The 18,119-nt window shown below is 41.9% G+C and overlaps 1 protein-coding gene across 3 annotated transcripts in view; it reads right to left on the minus strand.

Moving 5' to 3' along the window:
* The window catches only part of sema6bb (sema domain, transmembrane domain (TM), and cytoplasmic domain, (semaphorin) 6Bb), a 547,826-nt gene extending 540,270 nt beyond the window's left edge, over positions 1-7,556 (minus strand). For 2 of the 3 annotated variants that reach the window (XM_043720976.1, XM_043720975.1), the window contains exon 1: positions 6,869-7,556. The gene's annotated coding sequence lies outside the window, so the exon portion shown is untranslated. The remainder of the gene's footprint in view (positions 1-6,868) is intronic. The other variant, XM_043720977.1, reaches the window with a different exon arrangement.
* Positions 7,557-18,119: the final 10,563 nt, after the last annotated feature.

Genomic DNA, 18,119 nt, shown 5'->3' on the forward strand with positions numbered 1-18,119 from the left:
TCAAAGAGGCAGTATAGTATTAAGCACATTGACAGGTTTAAAAATAAAGTCGAGCCACACCAGTATGGTTAGTACTGGTGACATCATTCCACTGCACTGTAAACTGACGTTATTTCTTCAGAAACCGGGAAAGCCTGACATTGCTGGATCTCCATTGGAATGACCTTTGACACTCCCCTGCTCCTCCTCAGAGAGGGTCATCATGTATGCCTGCCAGTAGAACTTCTTCCTAGTTTTGGCAGGTAAAAGTGGATCAGGAGTTCATGACTGATGGCACACTCAAGTTATAAAGATAAGCAGGTAGGGTGTTAAGAAAACACTCCTGCTGTTTGCTGCAGCCAAAGATTTTGCTTTGGTTTTGTTTCCCTGAACAGCGATAGCTTGGGCCAGTTCAGATTGGTGTTTCAGGGGTCAGTTTATTGCTAAGAACAAAGAATATTATTTTAGCAGAACTTCGTGAAGATGTGGACTGCTCTTAACGCGTGGGTTGTCTTGTAAACCCAGTGACGCAGAATAATTAACTGAATGCACTCACTCCCACATGTTGAGTCCAGACCTAGCCTTTCCCCAATGCACTTAGAATTATGTATTTAAAAAGTTACAAAGCAACGAAAAAAGGCTAACAACAACCTGAAGCTACGCCCACATACTGGGCCCTGCAATCTAGCAAAAGCAGTTATCTTCTGTTAAATACATAATTTACCCTCCGTGGCAACTCTCAGCAGCTTGTAAAGTTTGAGTTGAGCCCTATTGCACAAACATTCAACTGCATTAGATTACCCTTGAGATTTTCAGGAAACGCCTCTATTTTCAAATGGCAATGGATGGTCAGTTTTTGGCTAGAAACGTGGGAAAGCATTCACATCCCTTATTATCATACGATCTCAGTGTTACTCACAACTTTGGACACTAACTTAAAATGGGGTTGAAAATAGGTTTAATTCAGGACAAAGTTTAGGCAGTCAATGCTTCATTGGGTTCAATACAATACATCTTGTAAGTTAACCTGACACCAAGTATGGCGCCAAAGGATGAAGGAAATGCTGGAGGGCTGGAATCCATCAATGCTGGCATTGTAAATACAAGGTAGACAAGCAGGAGGCTGAAAGAACACAGCAAGCTAGGCAGCATCGGGAGGTGGAGAAGTCAACGTCTTAGGTCTAACCAATGTAAATACAACAGCAAACCTGTATCAAATCCAGCAAAGTACAGCATTCGACTTCCATGATCAAACTTAGCATCATTATCAGCAAACTACATGTTCAGGGGTAGATAAAGTACACTAATGAAATTACAATTCCAAGATCTGTTGAAAAACAGCAATGAACTACAGAGCTGAAGCCAGTTGAAATACAGCAACTTACATTCAAAGAAAGACCATAATTCAGTGGAAGTGTGTGCTAAACTCTGAGAAACACAGTTTTGTAATACATTGTGATGGGGGCTAAAGAAAGCTCTGATAAAGAGCTTGGTTTTAAGGAAATTCTTAAACTTGGAGCTCCCATCAACTTGTAGGATATAGGGGGCACAACTGGTCAGAATAGGAGCATACAGTCCTCCACGGATACTACATCTAAAGATGCCCAAGATTAGAATTTTAAATTTAAGGCACTTGGGTATTGGAAGCCAATGTGGTACAATGAGATCGAGGCTCAGAGTCATACAGTCATACAGCGTGGAAAAAGACCCTTCGGCCTAACTAGTCCATGCCGACCATATTTCCCAAACTAAACTAATCCCACTTGCATGCTCACATCATTGTAAACTTTTCCTATTCACGTACCTGTCCAAAAGCCTCTTAAATGTTGTAACTGTATCTGCACCTACCATTTTCCCTGGCAGTTCATTCCACATACAAACCACCCTCTGCGAGAAAATGTTGCCTCTCTGGTTCCTTTTAAATCTTTCTCTTCTCACCTTAAAATTATGCCCTCCAGTTTGAACTCCCCATCCAAGGGGAAAAGATCTTTGTTATTCACCTTATCTATGCCCCTCAAGACTTTTATAAATTTCTAAATGATCACCCCTCAACCTCCTATGCTCCACTCAAAAATGTCCCAGCCTGTCCAGCCTCTCATAAAGTCATAGAGACGTACAGCATGGAAACAGACCCGTCAGTCCAACCCATCCATGCCGACCAGATATCCCAACCCAATCTAGTCCTTCTTGCCAGCACCTGGCCCATTTCCCTCCAAACCCTTCCTATTCATATACCCATTCAAATGCCTCTTAAATGTTGCAATTGTACCAGCCTCCACCACTTCTTCTGGCAGCTCAACCCATACACGTACCACCACAGTGTGAAAAAGCTGCCCCTTGGGTCTCTTTTATATCTTTCCCCTCTCACCCTAAACCTATGCCCTCTAGTTCTGGACTGCCCCGACCTCAGGGAAAAGACTTTGTCTATTTATCCTATCCATGCCCCTCATAATTTTGTAAACCTCTATAAGGTCACCCCTCAGCCTCCGACGCTCCAGGGAAACTGCCCCAGCCTGTTCAGCCTCTCCCTATAGCTCAAATCCTCCAACCCTGTCTGCATCCTTGTAAATCTTTTCTGAACCCTTTCACATTTCACAACATCTTTCTGATAGGAAGGAGACCAGAATTGCATGTAATATTTCAATAGTGGCCGCCCATTGGCCCATCTGGTCAAGATCCTGTTGTAATTGAGGTAACCCTCTTCGCTGTCCACTACACCTCCAATTTTGGTGTCATCTGCAAATTTACTAACTGTACCTCTTATGCTCGCATCCAAGTCATTTATGTAAATGACAAAAAGTAGAGGACCCAGCACCGATCCTTGTGGCACTCCACTGGTCACAGGCCTCCAGCCTCAAAAACAACCCTCCACCACCACTGTCTGTCTTCTACCTTTGAGCCAGTTCTGTATCCAAATGGCTAGTTCTCCCTTTATTCCATGAGATCTAACCTTGCTAACCAGTCTCTCATGGGGAACCTTGTTGAATGCCTTACTGAAGTCCATATTGATCACATTCACCGTTCTGCCCTCATTAATCCTCTTTGTTACTCCTTCAAAAAACTCAATCAAGTTTGTGAGACATGATTTCCCACACATGCTCTCCTTATAACTCAAACCCTCCAATCCCGGTAACATCCTAATAAATCTTTTATACTCCCCCTCCAATTTACTAACATCCTTCCTATAACTGGGTGACCAGAACTGTACATATTACTTCATAAAGAGAGTTTGGTGCTCTTCAGAATGTATATAAACTGGAGCTAATGAAGCTAACTCAAGTTAAAGCGTGTCCATTTCCATTCTACATGCACATTTTAAAAAAAGACACTAATTTCTGCCAATCCACTTTCTGCCAATGATATTAACATTAATTACAAATTTTGAATCTTATTCCTTCAGATTTTAATTGTCATTGGAGATTTTATAATATAAATCTTAATCCAATCTTTCTTCACCTCTCTAAAGTCTACCCTGCAGATTCATGCCAGAATTTGGAGGTTAGGCTTTACACAGAGAAGATCAGTGGGCTCTTTAACGGATGCATGTATCACATTGGGTGGAAACAGGATTCTGCTTGTGCCACACATTCACTTCGTAAGTGGAATTATTGGATAGTGATCAAAAGCGAGAAACCTATTTATATCAGCCTTCAGGTCAAAACTATTGTATCTTAACTGTTAGATTAACTGAGATCAACTAGCTCAGCATAACACTAATGACCAGAAAAGTAAAACAGCAATCAGCCACCATGATGGAATAAAATTATTCTGCTAAGGCATTCAAAGGGTTAACCAATGCAGACTGTCTAAAAGAGAAAATTCTGCTGAAATCCAAACCTCATATTTAATAGAATGCATTTAAATGCCTGGATAGGGCACAGTGTGTTTTCGTCAATACAGAATTTACTTCAGTAAAATAGAAATGCAAATTTAATTCATTTTTTATTAATAGGTGCTTTATTAAAGTCACATAATTTGATTGGTTGATGAACAGACTCCATCAATTCCCTTGCTGGATTTCTGCACTTTGAGAACTTAATTTAAATTTCAAAAGTGGCTTTGCTCATGTTCTTAAAAAGGATCAACTGCCAATCTTCCTCCTAATGGTTATAGGAACATCTAGTTTGTAATTGATGTAATTAGGGGTTAGTTGATGGCACGATGGTCTCTGTGACAGAACTGCGCCCTGGGCTCAAGCTCAATTCCAGTACCTGAGTGCATCATTCTGGCTGTCACCGCATGCAGTATTGAAAGAGTGCTATATTGTCTGAGGCACCAGCCCCATCTTTTGATTGTGACATTAAATCGTTTGCCTCAAGGAGATGTTAAGGATTTTTGAAGATAGAATTATACAGTATCCTAGCTAACAGTCCTTCCTTGTCCAATATCACTGTCTGTGATAGCTTTCTGTCTGCTGAATGAGGAACACTTATCTCCACAACAGTCACAGCATATCAAAATAATTCATAGAAGGTAAAGTGCCTTGTGACAATCTAATATAAGACAAGTTGCAACATAAACTGCAAGCTTTTTTTTCTTTATCGTTCTGCATTTGCCTGTCTTTATTCCCATTCTTTACAACCTTGATGGCATCTTGCATGATTAACTCTGTCCCTTATCCTAGTTCCTCAACAGAAACATCTTAACTGAGGAAGTAATTTTAATCTCATCTATTGAGAAGCGAACCTACAGGATCAGATCAGAGTGCCTGCTTCATACACTGTTCGATTTTACTCTCCACTGACTTAAATTTGGGAAAGTGTTACCTTCTTTTATCAGGATCATAGTAAGACATGGGGTGAGGCGTGACTAGGGTAAAGATTCAGTCTAGCCTTTGAGTTGTAATTTCTGCTGAGCTGATCGGGAGAAGTCAGTGAAAACCTTAAAAAGGATAATCACACAGAAACCAAAACATGGAGAGAAAAAATATTTTAGAAACGTTAGGCTTTTTGCGACTGCTGTTCATTTAAACATTTCCTGGAATACAGCACACAGAAAATTGGACTCTGCATTTCCAAACTTGACCACTCAGAACAGGGAAAGCTGGAATTAATTACAACACTTGGCCATCACCTTGTTTACTAATCAGTCTGCTCTTGATCTTGAATCCAGATTCTGAATATATTGATTCATTAGAGTTACAGCATAACAAAAGCAAATCAGTCATATAGTTTGTTTTCAATTCCACAAATTACAGTCACAGAGAATGATGTGAGTCCAACTCCATGTAAAATCAGGGAGGGTATTCAGTCAAAGTATTCCTCAAATGTCTCGCTTTAGTTTTGCCTACATTCTGCCACCGAATTGAAGACACAAATCTTAAAGTGAATAGGGTTTGTATCAATGTCACTACAAAATGCATTAAAAGAGACAAAGCCCTGATGGGGATTAACAGCCAGAAAGACACAGAGAGTTAGGAAAATTTCCATTAGAGTAAGATGACTGCAAAAGCTAGATAGCTCCTCTTGACAGAGCAGACCATACTGGGAGATGTGTAAAACGCCAGTGCTGAAATCCAAACAGAGATAGACAAGTGAGGAAGACATCCTTGCAATATGTAATTGACATATGCAGCCAGTAACAAGACAAAGGATAGCTACTGGGAAGGAAACGTCTGTGCTCAGAAGCTACAAAAACACGGAGCCTGCAGCAGTTGCATATATGTTTTAGGAAAAGGATTGCACACGTTCGGAAAATTAATCTACCTAAACTTCGCCACTTTCTCTCAGTGTCCTCAACTAATCATTTTCAGGTCCCGTTCACTGAGGGAGAGGTTAGCGAAATTGGCTAACGGCTCCTTTGCTTTCTTTCCCCTCCCTATGTGGGTACCTGTCTCACCTGTCCCAGTATTCGCCCACACGTTTCTGAGTCGCCTTCCTTATTCGACGCTGATCACACAGTCTCCCTATTCCCGATGCCAGCCCAGTGAACTGCCGCTGCTAAGTGTATGTCAGTGCAAATTCCGGCTGAGGACAGGACTGAGTCCTATTGTTGCGAGCCCTTTATGGTACAGACTGGCGTTTCTCATACACTGTAGGTATTTGCAGATCATTCGGAAACAGGCTAACTCTGCTCTGAAGAGAAAGCTGTACCAGAATAAGAAGTGAACGTTCCCTTCACCCGCCCCATTAACAGTAACGGGGAGGGAGAGAGACTCACAAAGGAGTCTAACAGGCGACCAACTGAACCAGCAAATGAAGGATGAACGCCACTGTCAAAGACAGTGTTCTTCAGAAACCGCACCTGAATAGAACCACCTCTCTCGGCCCCCTCAAAATAAATGAGGGGACACTTACCCAAAACGTTGCCTTGTTTTTAAGAAAGTGAGTTGATTTTTAAAGTATTTAATAGCTGGCAATCACAGCCAATGAAAGGGAATGCATTTCCCATTTTGCAATAGATTATCCATTAGCTGCTGCCAATGGGTCGTTCAAAGCAACCATTCCAATACCAAGTAAAACATTGCTACTGTGCTACTCAAAGCGACGGGAAGGAGACGATTGCAAAAGCTCTTTCAAAACCAAATATTTACAAGTTCTTCCCAACCTTTAAGTACTATGGGAATTTATATATATATATATTTAAACACACACACTTACTTTAAATTCCATTTTTTTTGCCAAGTCACAGATGTCTAAGAGAAACTAGCTTTTTTTTTTAAAAAAAAATACATCTTTCAGGAAGCTTTAAACCAAAAACAGCATCCAGCCGGTTTTCCTTCGGTAAAGATGCGGTGGATTAGCCAAAAGACAATTACATTGAAACTACTGATTTTCCAAGCCAATAGCAATTTGTGAATAGAAAACGGGACCGTTAATACGGCAACAAATCAAAAATCATTAGATAATTACGACTAAGTCAAAATGAAAATAAAGAGATTTTAGGTTACCTTGCTTGTCAAAGGGCTCCTTCGTGCACCGGGAAAGAGCACTTGCCTGGATTAGCCCTGTTCGCTCTGCTTTGGACAATCTCAAAGATTCGGGCAGCAACGATGACAGAGGACTTCACTGATCACCCATCTATATAGGCTCTTCTCAGCTCATGTTCTGAACTAGTTGAGTCCACAACTGTCCCAGTCCTGCTCTTGAGAGTCCAAATGCCACTCCTTTGGCAAGACTCGCCGTGCAAAGGTTAAGGGGAAACAGTGCTGGAAGTCTACCGGTCGCCACTGTATACAGTTGGGAGCCACCTGGTCGTGTTGTGCCTTGTGCAGTGTGTGTGGCGGAAGAGGAGAGTAGTTGGGGAAGTGGTTTGCCCCTGTGCTGTGATTGCGGATGCTGTCTGGCTCTCCTTTCTCTCTCTGTTCAGTGTCTGTGAGGCACCCTGCACGGGATTAGGGCTGAGCTCCCACCTCATACCTCTGTGTGATATCAGGAGCGCACGCAGTGCCCTCATCTCACTGCTACTCCGAGCACCAGCCTCTAGCCTGCACCAAAGTCTGAACTGGATCTTGCACAGAAACTGGACTGGCTCTTGTTTTGTTTCCCATTCCTCCAGGCAGCTGTGTTATTTATTCATGACATTCTTTCCCTCTTGTCCATAAGAGATACACAAATGCTAAAGTTTTTACTGACATAATCCTGTTTTACATCTGAGATTTAAATTAAACTTTTCACCCACCGAAACAAATCAATTCAGGAGTTTAAACATCCATAAATTGATGTTTACTGTGTTTTTTTCCCCAGTAGAACGTTTTAAAACGACTAGCACAGTAGCAAGGTTTTGGTTACGTAAGTTAAATAGCTTTTTAAAACTAATAATTAGAACAGCTAATTTTGGAGAGTTATACAAAACATGACTCAGATTGAGCTATGAGAGGAGTCACATTTTCTGCTCCAATTCACTCTCCCCCCTCTTTTGCACGTTCTAATCCTTCTCGGGAGGAAAGTCTCACGTCACAGCCATCATATAGGCAGCTCACCCAAGTGGCTGGTGTATGGAGCGATAACGTGGTCGAATCCAATCCCCTTCTTGCTCAACAGTCCCACCAGTGTACATTCAGGTTTGAGATGTGACAATGAGTGGGATTCCAGCTTCCGTTTTTGTCCTCTGATGCCTTCCTATAATTATCATGTTTCTGCTCTACTAACGCAACACAGAATATGAAACCATCTACAAAGTTTAATCATCACCAAATTTTTTAACCAATATTATTATTCTGGTATTGATTAGGGTTCTTCAGCCTCGTAGCAGGAACCCATTGAAGAAATTAGTCAAGTAAAACTCAACCAATCCACTAACTTAATTTTTGTGCATATTGCCAATATAGTTGGTGCTCCTTAATAGTCATTACTAGACTCACTGACCCCTTCAGTGGGAAGTTAAGAGTAGATAATATCACTGTGGGTCTGGAGTTACATATAGTACAGACCAAGTCACTTTGGAATATTGCATTAAATTCTAGTCTCCCTGCCAAAGGAATGGTATTGTTAAACTTGAAAGGGTTCGGAAAAGACTTACAAGAATGTTTTTAGGGTTGAGAGCTTGACCTATATGGAGAAGCTGAATAGGCTGGGACTATTTTCTGCAGAGCGGCTGAGGGGCAATCTTATAGAGACTTATAAGATCATGAGGGACATGGATAAGGGTGAATAGTCAAAGTCTTTTTGCCAGGGTAGGAGAGACCAAAATTAGGTATAAGATGAGGGGAAAGATATGAAAGTGACTTGAGGGGCAACTTTTTCACACAGAGGGTGAAATGGAATGCTCTGCCAGAGGAAGTGGTGAGGCTGCTACAATTACAACATTTCAAAGGCATCTGGATGGCTGCATAAATAGGATGGGGTTACTGGGATATGGTCCAAATGCTGTCAAATGGAATAGATTAGTTTAGGATATCTGGATGCCAAGGACAAGTTAGATCGAAGGCTTTGTTTCCATGCTGTACAGATCTATGACTGTATGACAGCAGATATCCTATGCTAAAAGGTTAGTAATACACTAAATGGGTCTTACAACAATGGTGATAGTTTCATGGTCGCCATTACTGACCAGCTGCAATGGTGGAATTTGAACCAGTTTCCCTGGACTATTAGCTGAAGTCTTTTGGATTACAAGGCTGGTGACATTGCCACCATGTCACCGTCTTCCTTTGGTGCAGGATGGTGATTGCACCTGAAATTTTGCTGCTGGAATATACTGCACCATGTCAGACTGACCTGCACTATTTATGAACTCATCAACCCGGGAACCTAAGAATATTCTTTATATTGTCTTTATTCTAAATTGTGCTGCTGCCAGTGTTGGATGCTAGGTCCTTGACCTGTGGTTGCTTGGTAATGGGTTCTAGCATATAATTTTACTGGCAACATGTGGGTTGAGCAGCCAGTTTTCAGATTGTTGGCCTGAGTAGGCTAACAGCCAGAACCTGAAGTCACAAATGGAACTTACAAACAGCAGTGCCTGCATAAATCGTGTCCTGTTGTTGTCGCCAGATCTATGAAAATATTAAGCAATATGAAAGAGGCAAATTTGGACCAACAACTGATCTACCAGTGGCAGAAGTCCCACTTCATAAATAGCTTATCAGAGATGGAGCCACAGGCAATGTGTATTCAACAAGAGATATTGGCGTCACACGGAGGCACAATGTATTGAATCGAACCATATCCCTGGGGGTACCATTAATGCACTCCATCAGACTGTCCCAATTTCAGCAGTTGCAGTTACTTCCACTGCTAATAATGTCAATATTTTGTATGATTAATTCAGAATAAGATTTTAACCTATTTCATTTTAAATTCTGAGCATTTTGAAGTTTTGTAAGCTTGTTTTTCAATGATGAGTTTTTGTTTCAGTGGCAGATTAATTAAAGGAATTGACAAGTGAGTTCAGTTACTGCTTACATGGATTGAGTTGGGCTTGGGGAGGTGGGGGCAACATTAACGCAGGTGATGTAATCTCATGCCTGTGATTTGCACAGTCTCCCCCGAGCTTACTCTTCCTCAACTCAAAAATTCCAATTGAACCAAATCACATCCTGTCCGCTCCCACCTTCCTGATCCAGTCACAATGCTTGCATTTGGATTCCTGACATCAAATGTATAATGTTCTGCCTCTCCTCCCTAATTCCCTGCTGAGCGATGAATTAGGATTATTCATCTTGACCCTGCAAGTCTGCCACTCACCTTTAGCTCATCAACAGATGTGGGGCTCCATGAGATGTAGCACATTGTGGGTCAGTTACAGGAACTCTCATTCACGTCTTGGAATTTCAGTCTGCCTTGGTGGCTGCATTTATACTATGCGATTTACTTTTTGAAGGACGAATTCAAAATTGTTGTCATATGGTGTCTTTGAAGATGTCTCCATGCAATAAAAGCAATTTGGTTAGATTCTCAGGAGCTTTCAGATTAATTCTTTATTTACGTAATGCTAACTGTAAATGCTAATTAAGAACAATATTGAAGCAACTGCTTCTTTCTTTAGCATGTATCCATTATCAGGTGATCATGCCTTCATCATTGACATAACTTCTAATGTAAAGAGTTAACCCTTTACACTACATAGACCATCAGTAGCAGTTAGATTTAGAGTCATAGAGTTGTACAGCACAGAAACAGAGCCTTCGATCCAACTGAACTAATCTAGTCCCATTTGCCATCATCTGGCCCATTTCCCTCTAAACCCTTCCGATTCATGTACCCATTCAGATGCCTTTTAAATGTTGTAATTGTACCAGCTTCCACCACTTCCCCTGGTAGTTTATTCCATACATGCCCCATCCTCTGCATGAAAAAAATTGTCCCTTCTTAAATTTTCCCCCTCTCAGCTTAAACCTATGCCCTCTAGTTTTGGGCTCACCTACTCTGAAAAAAAGACCTTGGCTGTTCACCTTATCCATGCCCCTTATGATTTTATAAACCTCTATAAGATCATCCCTTAGATTCCGATGCTCCATGGAAAATAGCTCTAGATTATTCAGCCTCTCCCTATAACTCAAACCCTCCAATCCTGCCAACATCCTTGTAAAACATCTCTGAATCCTTTCAGTTGCACAAACACACAAGCACAAGATTGCACCTCAGTAATTGGAATCAGTACACTATAGGGTCCTCAGGAGTCAACATAAAGTTGCATGCAGGTTGTAATGATGAAGCAGCAAGTCCAATGCACCTGCAAAAGTGATGTCCACCAAGAATAGCAGCCATTGGGTTTACTGTAGAAACTGAGGAAGCAGTTGAGGTCATTTCTGTTCATCCTGGTCCAATGCTGAAACCCCGTTCAAACCACTGTTCTGGTCATCTAGCTCTGTTTCAGTTTCCACAGATACTCTCTGATCTGTCGAGTGCTCTCAGCAGTTTCGGTTTTTTATTTCAGATTTCCAGTGGCTTGCTTTCGTTGAAGGATTTGCCTCTATCTCTTTCAAACCTGTTGCTGGAAATTGCAGCTTGGTGTCACTCTTCCCAATCACAACTAAATCAATCAAATTATACACACTCCCAAGAAGCTGCCCCACTTGTCAGTATGGCTCTCTGGAGCACAGTAAATTTGTATGGGCTGGTAATTTTCTTAGTGAGCAGGCAGACAGTGCATGTCCCTGTCTCGATCCCAGTGCAGCATTATAGTTCACTTCCAGACTGCTTCTAACAGCATGCCTACAGATTGTAAACAGGACATTAAATTTGTTCAGAGCATACATGAGGAAAAGGCAACACATAGAAATACCCATCCCAGAATGTCATGTCTTGCCCTTACATATTTGTCAGATCTCAGCTGTATTGAATAGGCTCATGAGATTTATAGTATGCAGAATAACTGAGAGCTGTCATGTCCACGGTAATGAATTAACCAAACTTTAGTGGCCTCAGAATTTACTGCAGAAATTTACTCTGCTCCAAAAATCCTTCCATTTCTCTCCTTCCTGTGACTAAGGACTATGGCCCTTTTCCTTTTTTCCTGAAATTGCTAATTGTTGCTCAAATCTGTTTCTATGAATAGGGACACACCACCTCCCTAACACCCCCATTCATATATCCATTTCTTTAAGTGTGAAGTCATATAACTGTGGAGTGCCATAGTGAGCATTATACATACCTTCCCTGACATCCACACGCACACAGTCATAGAGATGTACATCACAGGAACAGACCCTTCGGTCTAACTCATCCATGCCAACTAGATATACTAATCTAGTCCCATTTGCCAGCACTTGACACATATCCCTCTAAATTCTTCCTATTTATATACTCATCAAGATGCCTTTTAAATACTGTAATTGTACCAGCTGCCACCACTTCCTCTGGCAGCTAATTCCATACACCCACCCACCTTCAGTGTGAAAAACTTGCCCCTTAGGTCTCTTTTATGTCTTTCACCTTACACCCTAAACCTATGTCCTCTAGTTCTGGACTCTCCCACCCTGGGGAAAAGACTTTGTCTATTTATCCTAAGCATGTCCCTCATGGTTTTATAAACCTCTATAAGGTCACCCTTCAGCCTCCGACGCTCCAGGGAAAACAGTCCCAGCCTGTTCAGCCTCTTCCTATAGCTCAAACCCTCCAACCCTGGCAACATTCTTGTAAATCTTTTCTGAACCCTTTCAAGTTTCACAACATCCTTCCGATAGGAAGGAGACCAGAATTACATGCTATATTCTAAAAATGTTCGAACGAAATGTGCTGTACAGCAGCAACATGACCCCCAATTCCTATATTCAATACTCTGACCAATAAAGGAAAGCATACCAAACACGTCCTTCACTATCCTATCTACCTGTGACTCCACTTTGAAGGAACTATGAATCTACACTCCAAGGTGTCTTTGTTCAGCAACACTCCCCAAGACTTTAGTATTAAGTGTGTGAGTCTTGCTCTGATTTGTCTTTCCAAAATGCTGAATTTCATATTTATCTAAATTAAACTCCTTCTGCCACTCCTCAACCCATTGGCCCATCTGATCAAGATCCTGTGGTACTCTGAGGTAACCTTCTTCGCTGTCGACTACATCTCCAATTTTGGTGTCATTTGTAAACTTACTAACTATATCTCCTATGTCCACATCAAAATCATTTACATAAATGACGAAAAGCAGTGAACCCAGCACCGAACCTTGTGGCATGCCAGTGGTCACAGGCCTCCAATCTGAAAAGCAATCCTCCACCATCACCCTCTGTCTTCTACCTTCGAGCCAGTTCTGTATCCAAATGGCTAGTTCTCCCTGTATTCCAAGCAATCTAACCTTGCTAACCAGTCTCCTACGAGGAACCTTGTCAAACGCATTAGTAAAGACCATATAGATCACGTCCACCGCTCTGCATTCATCAATCCTCACTGTTACTTCTTCCAAAACCTCAATCAATTGATTGGCAATTGAAAACTTCTTTTCGACCTAGATGTGGGTCATTGGGTTGTTTTGTTCAGGCAGTTCAAAGGAGGATGGTGAAGTCTGACACAGTTGCTCCATAGCTTCAACTCGGTCAATCACTAACATTTTGTTACAGGGAAGAATAGAAAGGAGTTGTCACTGCTGCAAGTGTTTTTCAAAAGCTCTCAGAGAAATAATCTGATCACATCAGTAAATGTGACCCCAAAAGGGCTAAAGTGGTTCTCTATATACCTGTCCTCTGCTTAGTTATTGCATGCAGGTAGGCTTGATTAAAAAAAAAATGTTGCTGAAAATGTGTTGCTGGAGAAGTGCAGCAGGTCAGGCAGCATCCAGGGAACAGGAGAATCGACGTTTCAGGCATAAGCCCTTCTTCAGGAAGAAGGGCTTATGCCCGAAACGTCGATTCTCCTGTTCCCTGGATGCTACCTGACCTGCTGCGCTTTTCCAGCAACACATTTTCAGCTCTGATCTCCAGCATCTGCAGACCTCACTTCCTCCCCTAAAAAAAAGTTGTTCATCACCTCAGAAAAATGTATATTTCTTCACAGAATTTTGTATTCTCTTGAAACTTAGGTATTTGGCGAGCTTCCTCTCAATCTATAACAGGATGCAAGAAGAAGTTGTTGACCAATAGGCAATTGTTCCCTTAACTAAATCCGGGCATTCTCTTTATTCTATTCTATTGGAACATTTAATGATTGCTTCTCTTTGGATACTCTAAATATCTTGCAAATGCTTCCTCATCTCTGAATGAAACCTATTCCACAGTCTGATACTTCAACACATTCTTTTCCAATGTTTCAAAACTTCTCAAGCCCTCGACCTTTTCTTCCCCAAGATGGCGGTGGAAGTGATGTAGGGGCTTTCTTAGTGGGGGCTGAGCCTGGGGCTCGTCCACTTCCTTTCTCTTTTTTTAGTTCTTTTTACTTCTGCCCTTTTTATTTTTTGGAAAGGGTGGGTGAAGGGGGAGCCCTCCAGTGGCAGCAGCAGCAATGCTAGGAAGAGTCAGATACAGCTCCACCCCAGCCTGGGGTCTCCCGGCCTGGATCTGCAGCCTAGGCCTACAGCCTCGGTCGAGGCTCTAGGATCACAGCTAGGTCCAGTCTGCTGAAGGAGGAGAAAGGTGGTCCCAGAGTGGCAGTCTCCCAGCACAGTGGTCTCCCAGCACAGTGGTCTCCTGGCATAGTGGTCTCCCGGTGTGGGGGTCTCCCAGTGTGGAGGTCTCCTGGTGTGGAGGTTTCCTGGCGAGGGTGGATGTCTTCTTCATCTTCAGTGTCCAAGTATTACAGCGTCTGGCAGGTGGTCTTGTCCAGGAGTTAAAAATCACACAATACCAGGTTACAGTCCAAAAGGTTTGTTTCAAACTTGATTTGTTCAAACCAGGTTTGTTCAATGTATCATTTCAGTTTCACGACACTGTAACCTTTTGCTATAAATTCTGTGTGTTATGATCTTATACTCCACAACCACCTGATGAAGGAGCAGCGCTCCAAAAGCTCGTCCTTTCAAATAAACCCTTTGGACTATAACCTGGTGTTGTGTGATTTTTAACTTTGTCCACCCCAGTCCAACATTGGCTCCCCCACATCTTGTCCAGGAGTGACAGTCTCTGCCTGGCATGGCAGTCTTTCACAGTGATGGTTTCCGGCCTAGTATCCAGCAGCCCAGTGTGACAGTGTCATCTCGGCTATATCTTCAGGGTATTCTATCACTTCTAAATCGGCTCTTCCCGAGTCTAGGAGCTGTTAACTAAACTGTGATGAACTTTGTCTTAATTTTACCTTTTTTTTATTATGTATGACTTCTATCATTGAAGCAAGTGCCGTGGTGGGACAATGGTTTTATAAAACGTTTCACTATATTCATGTAAAAATACATGTGACAATAAATTTGTATTCTATTCTACCTCTTGCAATCTTCCATCTTTGCTATTAATTACAGGTTCTCACACTTAACATCACCAACATCAATGATTTCTGTTGTCTTCCCACCAACAATTTTCAACCTAGTCTCTTCTCCTCTACCACTTGCTTTAACCTTTCTATTTAAGTTCTCATTAAAGAAATAGTGTGTTCTACTGGCAAACTAAGTCATTAGGTGTGAAAATATTGTTTCAGGCTCCCATACAACCGACCCATATTCTTCAGATATTCAATTTCTCTAACTCATCACAAGCATTTCTCAATATTAGATACAAGTGTTTTATGTAAAAGACTGTTGTTAAGATCATTAGTAAATAGGATCAATCCCCAGAAGGTTTCACCCCTTTGCAATTCCCCAATTAGAACTGCTACTATTGATAACTGTGTTGTCTATTCTATTTTCCAACCAATTAGAAATCAAATTTACAAGTGCAATTCTCATGAGCTTTCACTGCAGATACATATGAACCACATTAAATAGCCCGCTGCAGTCACCTTTCATCTCACACATCAGGGAGCCCGAGGCCCCACAGCTTGGCTGGCTTCGAAGAAAACCTGGCTTCGAGGTGAACATGAGGAAGGGCATGCGAGTGGATAGGCTAATAGCGTCAAGTCTATTTCAGATTTCTCATGTAAATGCGGTATGACTGTGAGAACTGTCACAGGTTCAATCCCCTGTTTGTGCTGAATACGCTAAACTCCGTCAATAGGGTAATTACAGTTCACCTGTTTCAGGGAAGTGAAGAATCAACCACAGTTCCATTCGTGATTGCTACAATGATCCAAACACAAGATGGATATGGGTATCACTGCAAAGACAGCAGTTCGCTCATGGTAATCACAATTGTCCCTACGATCCAATAAGCTATCTGAACACCCCATTGAGGCACTGGAAAGTTGACAGGATTGTAAGTCTTGCCTCATCAGCATATTCAGGAGAAGGCAAAATATTGGAGGGTAAGCCATAGTTACTGAAGTGAATGAAATAGAATTCTGTTAATGGGAGGGAAAAGCAAATAACCTGGAATTTGTATGACCCGCTCTTCAATTAGTCATTTCAGATTCTTAGCATGTGAAACCATATGCAATGGTCAGTAAACTTCAATAAGGTATAACCAAAGGCCTATGGGAATGTGAACCAATCTGTCACCTCAAACAATTTCCACTTGACTCTTACTACCAGACTGAGGCGCACAGAATTTAGAGGTCTCAGTTGTACTCCACTGAAAGGGTTAATATTGAGGAGTGCCTTAAGCACCACCCACTAAAGTGTTGTCATGTGGACATCATGGGAGAACACCTTAGGATCTCGAAGGAGTCAGAGATATCATACAAGTCCATCTCATGGTCTCTGTTAGAATGTCATTCATATCAGTGCACCTTGTACTGAGTGGCTAACATGCAACCAACTACACATTATTGAAGATAGAGCCTCCTCTCGTTAGACAGGTAGTTTTCCTTGACCACACCAGACCAATTAAGCCCCGTAGATGCCTATTCTACAAGAGGATAGTGGCAGCAAACTTACCCAGTGATGAGCAGTTGACTGACTCAACACAGTGGGCTGCCAGGAGGATTGCTCATACAACAGCCACACCTTGGTTTCTGCATAACATCATCATATCCAGTCTGGAGTATCTCTGCACTGTGATGGGCAATATCTCACCCTTAATACCCCCTGAGGTATTAGTGCTAGGCTATTAAACTGAAGACTCAGGTAATGCATCTTTAGAGAGAGGCATGGACAGTTTTCTAAATTGGGAGAAAATTCAGAACTCTGAAGTGCAAAGAGAATTGGGAGTTCTAGTCCAGAAGCATCTCAAGGTAAACTTACAAGTTGAGTCAGTAGTTAGGAAGGCAAATGCACTGGTGGCATTTATTTTGAAAGGACTTGAATATAAAAGCAAAGATGTACTTCTGAGGGTCTGGTCAGATTTGGAGTATTGTGTGCAGTTTTGGGCCTTATATCTCAGAAAGGATGTATTGGCTCCGGAGTGTTTTCAGAGGAAGTTCATGAGAATGGTCCCAGGAATGGAAAGCTTAACATATGAGGAATATTTGAAGACTCTGGGTCTCTACTTGGAATTTAGAAGGATGGGGAAGGGGGGCAGGGGAATCTAATTGAAACATGCAGAATACTGAATGGTCTGGACAGAGTGAATGCTAGGAAAATGTTTCCATTGGTAGGAGAGACTAGGACCTGAGGGCACAGCCTTAGGGTAAAGGGAAAATGATTTAGTACAGAGATAAGGAAAAACCTCTTCAGTCAGAGAGTGGTGAATCCATGAAATTCATTCCCAAAGAAGGCTGTGATGGCCAGGTCATTGAGTGTATTTAAGACTGAGATTGATAGGGGATCAAGGGTTACAGGGAGAAAGTGGGAGAATGGGGTTGAGAAACTTATCAGCCACAATTGAATGACCGAGTGGACTCGATGGGCTGAATGGCCTAATTTCTGCTCCTATGTCTTATGGTCTTAATTCTTGGGGGACCTGAGTTTCAAATCCTGCCATGGCAGATGGTGAAATTTGAATTCAATAAAAACCTGATAATGACCAGGAAACCATTGCTGATTGTCAGAAAGAATGCATCTGGTTCACTAATGTCCTTTAGGGAAGGATCCTGCTGTCCTTACCTGGTCTGGCCTACATGTGACTCCAGATCCACAGCAATGTGGTTGACTCTCAGGGTTAGTGCCATGAACGCTGGCCGAGCCAGTGACACCCACATCCTTTGAATAAATTAAAGAAAAATCAGTGATTAGCCTATCAACACACACAGACACACAGAATGGCTGCTATGTACAACAATAATCAATGCACTTTATAGAGTGTGAAAGATAAAAGAAGACATCATATAAATGCATGTATTAGTTTTTTCAGGATAAGTTCG

This window comes from Chiloscyllium plagiosum, chromosome 31, assembly GCF_004010195.1.
Source record: "Chiloscyllium plagiosum isolate BGI_BamShark_2017 chromosome 31, ASM401019v2, whole genome shotgun sequence".
Taxonomy (NCBI): domain Eukaryota; kingdom Metazoa; phylum Chordata; class Chondrichthyes; order Orectolobiformes; family Hemiscylliidae; genus Chiloscyllium; species Chiloscyllium plagiosum.